This window comes from Schistocerca cancellata, chromosome 2 (genome assembly GCF_023864275.1).
Source record: "Schistocerca cancellata isolate TAMUIC-IGC-003103 chromosome 2, iqSchCanc2.1, whole genome shotgun sequence".
NCBI classification, from domain to species: Eukaryota; Metazoa; Arthropoda; class Insecta; order Orthoptera; family Acrididae; genus Schistocerca; species Schistocerca cancellata.
In genome coordinates this window covers 1,039,398,565-1,039,407,234 of record NC_064627.1, presented here as the reverse complement: position 1 = coordinate 1,039,407,234, position 8,670 = coordinate 1,039,398,565, and positions in this window count along the sequence as shown.

The following is an 8,670-nucleotide window of genomic DNA, read 5'->3' as shown; positions in this document are numbered from 1 at the left end:
CTGTATACATATATAAAACAAAGTGAAAAGTAGCATCTTACTACCCCACTATAATCTTCCAGGACATACATGGTACGACACTCCATATAAAACGTTCTAGAGGTATAGTTCCCTCCGAGAGGGGAACATTTTGAGTGTAGAAGAAAACCAAGAAATGATGATAACTGTTTAACATGGAAGGTACTGACTTTACTACAGAGAGGAAAGATAGTGGATGTTAAACAAGACATAGTAAAGAATAACTACATGTTGTTACACCTGGATCAGTGCACCACACTCTTCATTACACAGAAAATATGTACATAGTATAATCACTTAACAGTTCGTAATTTCGTCACCTCTAGATAGTCGTATATTGCAGCAAACATCAAGAGGATAACCAGTCAATAACTTGCAGAAGTGTAATTCAAAATGTAATCGAGTTCAAATCCAATGAACAGCCAGTTCATGAAAGTACGATCTTATCGAAGTGGAGATTTTGGCACAGCATGATTCGAAGTGCCTTGCAGGTCCACCTAGGTATGCGCGACCAGCGCGGCGTATTGCTAACCGAAGGGGGCCGGGTTCGTTTCGCGACTGAGTCTGATGTGTTATCCGCTAGGTGACTGGGTGTTGTGTTGTCCGCACGTCATAATTGAAATTCCAACGTTAAGATTGCTGTATGGGCACGTCCCGAAAGCAAATAAATTAAAAAATAAAGTGTTTCGCAGCCGCCCAGAGAGCGAGTTTCTTATCTCTGGCTTGACGTCAGCACCCAGGCCCTTCTGAATGCCCACTGGCTACTCATACATGCCGCTGGACGAGTTGTTGATGATAGATATTTCAGTGTATCGACTTTGCTGTTAGATGACAGAGATATAGGAGATGTACTTGGCATCCGCGAGGTGAGATGCGGAGGAAACAGTGTGACAGAAAGTGGTAAATAAAGCCTGTACTATTTCGAAGAGGTAGAAAACGGAGCAAATAGTGTGGGAATACTGTTAGGACAGAAACTGAAAAACGAGGTAAAGTAGATAGAATATATAGATGGAAGACTGATAATGATAAGTCTACAGGGAAAACAAAGAGACGTGGTATTAACACAGGTATACATGCCAACCAGCCAACACTAATATGAGGAGATAGAAGAATACTATGAAAAGATAAAATGTCTCAGAGGAAATAGAGAACGAAAATTCCTATATTTCTGTTATGGAGGATTGAAGCGCAGTGGCTGGAGAAGAAAACAGAGGAAATATTGTTGGAAACGTGGGACTAACCACCAGGAACAATAGAGGTGAAATGTTGATTAATTTACACTGATGATCCCAAACGTTATGACCATCTGCGTAATAGCCTGTTGGTCCGTCTTTGATACGAAATATATTACTGATTCTGCGTATCAGGGATCCGACAGTTTGTTGGCAGGTTTGTGGAGGTATGTAGCACTGAATGTCTAGGCACAGTGCATGTAATTCGTGTACACAACGGCCCGCTAATTTGCGTACGCGGTGATGGCGCCGCATAGCGAACCAGATGGGTTCCATAGGATTCACATCAGGCGAAACTGATTTCCGAGACATCAAAGTGAGTTCACATAATGCTCCTCAAACCACTGGCTCCGAGATGTGGACATTTATACTGTTGGGAGATGACATCGTCGTCGGGGAAGACATCAAGCATGAAGGGATGCAGATGGTTCGCAGCTGTCAGCTTGCCTTCGACTACTGCCAAAGGTCCCATGTAAGTGCAGGAAAATGTCTCCCATAGCATAACAATGCACCCACCAGCCCGCGTACGTGGCCTGCTGCAAATTGAACAATGTGCTCCGAAATGCTTGTGCTTGCATCACCATTGTGCTCTTTCGGTAGAGATGCCACAGATCACCATCTATTCTGCTTTACAGAGCAGACTAGACTCCGAACCCCACGTTCTGTAAATGGTCGTGGACGTCCAACCATTTAGCGCCTAGTGGGAGTTTCACTGTCCTTCTACCTCTTTCCGTAGATGCTCACGACAGGAGCCCGTGAGCATTCGACCAGTTTCGCCGCTTTCGAGATACTCGTTCACAGGCTCTAAGTAATAATAATAATCTGCCCTTTGTTATTTATCTCAATCGAATTCCCCATTTGCACCCCATATCTTCGCTAGGGTGATCCACCGTCGCCGGCCGGAGTGGCCGAGCGGTTCTAGGCGCTTCAGTCTGGAACCGCGCCACCGCTACGGTCGCAGGTTCGAATCCTGCCTCGGACATGGATGTATGTGATGTCCTTAGGTTAGTTAGATTTAAGTAGTTCTAAGTTCTAGGGGACTGATGACCTCAGATGCTAAGTCCCATAGTGCTCAGAGCCATTTGAACCATTTATTTGATCCACCGTCCGTGTTTGTTCCTCTTGCTGTACATACTTTTGTTAGAGCGTCACGTGCCCACAAAGTCACCAGCCGGTATCCAACGTCACAATGGGCAGTGGTCACAACGTTTTGGCTTAACGGTGTATGTACAGAGAACTCGTTAATTGTTGGGAATACCTGGTTTCAGAAAAACACAAGAAGGTGATATACATAGCTTTCTAGTCTGAATGAAGAGAGGTACCAAGTGGACTACATACTTATGTATAAAATACGTAGGAACTGCCAGAAGAATGCTAAGGCTTACCCAGCAGCTGACCTAAGATCTGAGTACGGCCTGCTGATAGGGGAAATACAAGTGAAGTTGAAGAAAATATGGACAAAAGAAGCTAAAGAGAAGACTCTAAGGAGACTCTAGAAGTTGTAGGACACACAGAGTCTAAAAACATCAGGCAAAAATGGGTAACGGAAAACATGCTGAAAAAGATGGTACATCTTGGAAAATGGAAGAATGTGGAGAATAGAGAAGGAAAAGTAACGTATAGGAAACTGAATAATGAATTAAGAAGAGTGACAGAACATGCAAGACAAAAATATATGAAAAGGAAATGTCTGCATGAGAAGTATCAAAGACTAAGCAATACAAAGAATCAAGGAGAGGTAAATGTGCCAGGTGATGGAAAAGGATATGATATTTTGGATGAACTGCTAAAAACACTGAATGAAATAAAAAATAGCAAGGCATGTGGAATTGACTATTTGCTAGCAGGAATGATGAACAGCTTGGGAGACAGAGGGAGGAGAGGGACAGTCCACCTTTGTATGACATATACGAAAAAGGGGAATGGCCTGAGGACTTCATCATGACAGTAATGTAACCACCTGTTAAAAGAAGAATATCTGTATTGTGAAGAACATCGGACTATCAGTTTAATTTCTCATGTAACCAAATGATACTGTGAGTGTTAACAAGAGGTTACAGGAAAAGCTAGATTGACACAGTGCAAACGAACAGTTCGAAAGTGGAAAAGTGCAAGTGGACTACCAAGAAGTATAGAAGAGAGATGTGTTTAGAGACGGAAATCTTTTAGTGTTTACGTTGACCTAGAAAAGAGTTTAGAGATAATACAATGGAAGTAGATGATCAGTATTTTGAAGAAAAAAGGAGTTTACTGGAAGGAGAGAAGATTAGTAGAAAATTTGTATTTAGAACAAAAGATAAGAGCTGGAAAGAAATAGTCCGAGGAAACAATGAGTAAGAGGGGAGGGAGGAAAGGCTGCTGTCTTTCCCTACTGTTCTTTAGCATATACCTAGAGGTAATTATTCTGAAATGCCCAGATAAAAAAATGGAGTTTGTATTGGAGGAAACTTAATAGCACGTATGCAATGTGTGGATTATATGGTGTTACTGCCAGGAAGTGAATTAGCACAAATAAAATGTGTAAGTAGGCTGTTTAGGTTCTTATATTGGTAACGCCACCGCCACGTAGCGCTCTGTATGAAAATCACTGGCTGTGCTGTGTGCAGTCTGTGGCTGGTTGGCATTGTTGTAATACTCGCCATTGTAGCGTTGGGCAATTGGCTGTTAACAGAGCGAAGCGCTGCGCAGTTGGAGGTGAGCCGCCAGCAGTGGTGGATGTGGGGAGAGAGATGACGGAATTTTGAGAGCGGACGATCTGGACGTGTGTCCATCAGAAATAGTAAATTTGTAGTATTGGATATCATGGACTTTTGAACACTATTAAGGTAAATACATTGTTTGTTCTCTATCAAAATCTTTCATTTGCTAACTATGCCTATCAGTAGGTAGTGCCTTCAGTAGTTTGGATCTTTTATTTAGCTGGCAGTAGTGGCGCTCGCTGTATTGCACTAGTTCAAGTAACGAAGATTTTTATGAGGTAAGTGATTTGTGAAAGGTATAGGCCATTCGTTTGTAGGGATTTTTGAAAGTCAGATTGCGTTGCGCTAAAAATATTGTGTGTCAGTTTAGTGTTGATCAGAATAAGTAAAGAGAGTAATGTCTGAGTACGTTCAGTTTTGCTCAGCTGTTTGAAAATCAAATAATGTAAGAGGTTTATCAGCACAGTAATTCATTAATTTTTTTAAGGGGATGTTTCATATGTCGACCCTTAGCCGAGGATACCTCACTGGAATCTTCTGATTTTTTCTTGTAGTTTGTGTAATTAGCATAGCTATTGTTTATTGCTAGCACGTAATTATAGAGAAAATTTCCTTTGTAGTTGTAGTTTTTCATTGTTGTACAGTAAAACAGTTGTGGCATGCATGTACATTTGCACCAAGTATTTCGCAGCTGCGCTTGCAAATTAACTAGATATTATTTTCAATGGTATATTAATGTGTTTTCTTATTATGCTCTTCAAATTGTGCTTTTCTGTGTTATCGTGTGAAATATTGTGACAATAATGGCGTGTGAAAAACATAATACTAGGCTCCAAAGTAAACTGAGAAACGACAGTGAAGACGAAAGCAGTGCATCAGCGCCGCCGTGTAATGAATTAACTAATGTTCAAAGTAGTAATTTGGCAATTGCGCATAGGGAAATGGAGCGGGCTGCAAATAATGGTGTAGACAGTGAAACAATTAGTGAACAGGGAAGCATTATCGATCGATCGGTCGGCAACAGCTTGCCTCAGGAATCCGAAATGACAGGACACAATCTCGCAAATACTGTAGATTCAGGTTTTGGGTCCTCACCGTTTTCTCAAATAAGTCAAGACACATTTTCTGCTTTTCAAAATGCGAATATTGCCGGTTCAAACGCATTGCCGAATAGCACTGAGGAACATGTTTCAGACATCAGTACATTGTTATTACAGTTAATGCAACAAATGGGACAAAGGCTACAAAAGTTAGACACAACGCTTGAACAAAATCAGAAACAAATGGGACAAAATCTTCAAAAGTTAGACACAATGGAAGAAAATCAGAGACAAACACAGCAAAAGCTTCGAAAGTTAGACACAATGGAACAAAATCTTCGGAAGTTATATACCACGCTTGAACTAACACGTGAAGATTTAACTACTGAGTTACATATCATTGATGTCTGTAATGACGTAAAAACACAAATTTGTGAGCATTTTCAACCTATTTTTTCACGGCATGAAAATGCATTACAGAATCACGAAGCAGCCATAAAAGAACTGCAAACTATTGTTCACGAAAATCATGAGACCTTGCAAGCTAAAACTGACTCAGTTGCATCTACCGATTCGGTTACACAACTTGCAAAAACTCAGGAAAACTTAAAGGACACAGTAGATAATCTGAAAATTGGTTCAGAAAGACACATGGAGGAAATTAGTTCATTATCAGAGAAAGTAGTAGAACTTTCGGATCAGCTAAATAATTTATTTACGAAGGTAGATGATAATCTGAATGACACAAAGCCGGTAGTCTTTAATGACGCAGAAGAGTACGAACAAATTAGGAAATTCAAACAAAATCAGAATCAAATTAATACGCAACACCAAAGAGAAATCCAGGATGTACAATATACGCTGACACAGGTAATACAAGAATTACATATTTCAGAGGACACTCGCGCTCCAATACGGGAAGAGGGACATAGAAATACGGAACAGCCACAAAATAATAACACGGGGTACTTCGGAAATTATGAAATAAATTGGCAAGGTACACCGAATTTTGAGATGGAACCGCCGAAATGAAGTAACAATGACCGATATGCGATTCGCCGACATAATGATTTTGACTATAAGCTGTTTATTTCTACACGTAAATTCAAAACATTTAAGAATTCCGGCAACGACATTCATCCACAAGCGTGGCTTCATCAATTCTCTCATTGTTTTCCTCCCAACTGGTCATTGGAGCACAGGTTAGAATTTATGTGTGGCTACCTGGAGAATGAACCAGCTGTAAGAATGCGATCGGTCATTCACGATTGTCACAGTGAAGGAGAATTTTATCATGCCTTCCTCTCAGCATATTGGTCTTAAGCTACACAAGACCAAGTAATCATAATGATGAAACATTTCGAACAATCTGAATTTTCCAGTCCTGTCAAATATTTTGAAGACATGTTACACAAGAATCAGTATCTTTCAAATCCATACAGCCCCTCAGAACTCATCCGCATTTGTTTAATCAAATTGCCTGAACATTTACGACATATTATTTTGGCAGGACGTTGCAAAGACGACATTGAAGCTTTTCAGGGACTCTTACAAGAATTGGAAATCGACACTGACAATCGCAGGACGCGAAAACAGGAACATAACAATTACAGGTCACATCCGCCACAATTCCGCAATGAAAGAAATAATAACTGGACACGACAAGGCTATTCTTACAACGAAAATCGCGACCGAAACAGACACCACCCGTATGACAACCGTTGGCGGAATAATAGTTACAGAGAAAGATCACATTTCTGTAGTAATGAATATGACAGAGATAACCATAGAAACAGACAATATGGGAACCAAAATATTTATTATCAAGGGGGACAGAATAACTTCAGACGCAACAGTTCAGCGCGCAGTTACGATTCAGGGATAAATTCTCCACCACGTGGCCGACAAGAGAGAAACTATGGAATCTACCGACATGACGACAGACGATATAATCGTAACGACAGACCTGAATTTCATCAGAACTGGCGGGATTCAAACAGGGCAGGGCCCTCTCGACAAGGTAAATTTGTAGAAGTTAGGTCTCCTAATCCCAATAACGACGCACGCCAACAAAGAGACAGACAATGACTCGCACCGCAGGCAGCCACGTGCGCCGGCTGGCTCAGAGAAAAGTAACATAGACGCTAACAATGAGAAAAATTTGAGCATTCTTTACCGATGTACCATATACCACATGATAATTCCGTTGAAGCTGGAGCTCTACATAGTAGTAAGGGAAAAGGCTTGCACCACATTTCATATGTAAAACCGTTTATTGAAAGATAATCTGCTTTTTAACTTAGGCTTTGCCATAAAATTTTTCACTTCACGCTACTAGTACAATTTGTCACACTGAGAAACTGTTAACATGCAACAATGTTTTGAAGTTAAGTATCCAGTCTAGAACCTAGGGAACATATTTAGACAGTATTTACAAGTGCATTGTTATAGTGAACAGATGACACAGTGTTATTGTGTGTGTACATTCTTGCTTGTTAGTTGCACGATTACGTAACGACTATAAGGCTCCCATACATGTACCGGTACTGCTAATGAGATTTTAATGCAACATTTTGGTTTACTTGAAAATACATTCTGGATTTAAAGTACTTTCTGAGAGATACCAGATAACGCAGTGGTTAGTTTATTTGACAGCTACACGATTATATCACGACGCTACTAACGTGTAACACAATTTACATTGTTGCTTTTATGCTGTATCTGTTTTATATCTGCACAGTTTTTCTGAATTATTGTGGAAAGTAAAACATGTTTTAGTAGTAACTTTGTGGTATAGCTACAATGAGACAGCCTTTTCCGTAGCACAACAATAAATTACAGTACAGTGCTTACTTCATCACGGCAATAAGCGTAATAACTACGATATCTATAGGCAAAGCATTTCACTTTTGTTTATTATGAGGTAAGTACATTGACTTCTACATAACTTTGCTGATGGATGACGATAATTACGACACTTGGCACATTTTTTACCCTCAAGTAATGACAGAGGTTATCTTACAACAAGATGCACAATTTAGCGCTACAGTACACGTATTTGAGTGATTAATTTTGTACTTAAAACATTTATCTTTAAAGAATTTTGAATTAAATGATACAAAGGTTTTCCGTGATACATTTCATTCCGTTGCTGTAATCTGTAACACCTGAGGGTTTAATTACATTAATCCTCAGGGGGGTACCTGTATGGCAAGCACAAGGAGTCCTAGCTAATATGGTATTTGCTTATACAACTTTACACATCGGTACCATATTTCTCTAACACTGAATTACACAGCTATCTGATTATTTAACAGAGAAACAAAAATTTTTTTACTATGTCAGTGGCACATGTTTACGCAATTACACAGTTGGATAATTTCACACTTATGAAATTGTATTTTGTCTGTACTTTGTGAACTGTTCATAGTTCTTCTGAACCATTGTGATACTATGAGAGCTTTGAATGATATGTTTGGTATGGGATCACGATTTTTAAAGTACGATTGAGGTAGATGACGCTATTGAAATGAGAAGAGAATTTTTTTTAGGTTTTGAAATTATTGCAGAAGGCTACGACATTTTTGAGATTTAACTGAGGTGTTATGATGTTATTATTACGACGACGATGTGTATTATGCTGTTGAGGTATGTTTATGATCAATAAGATGATGCTACCGC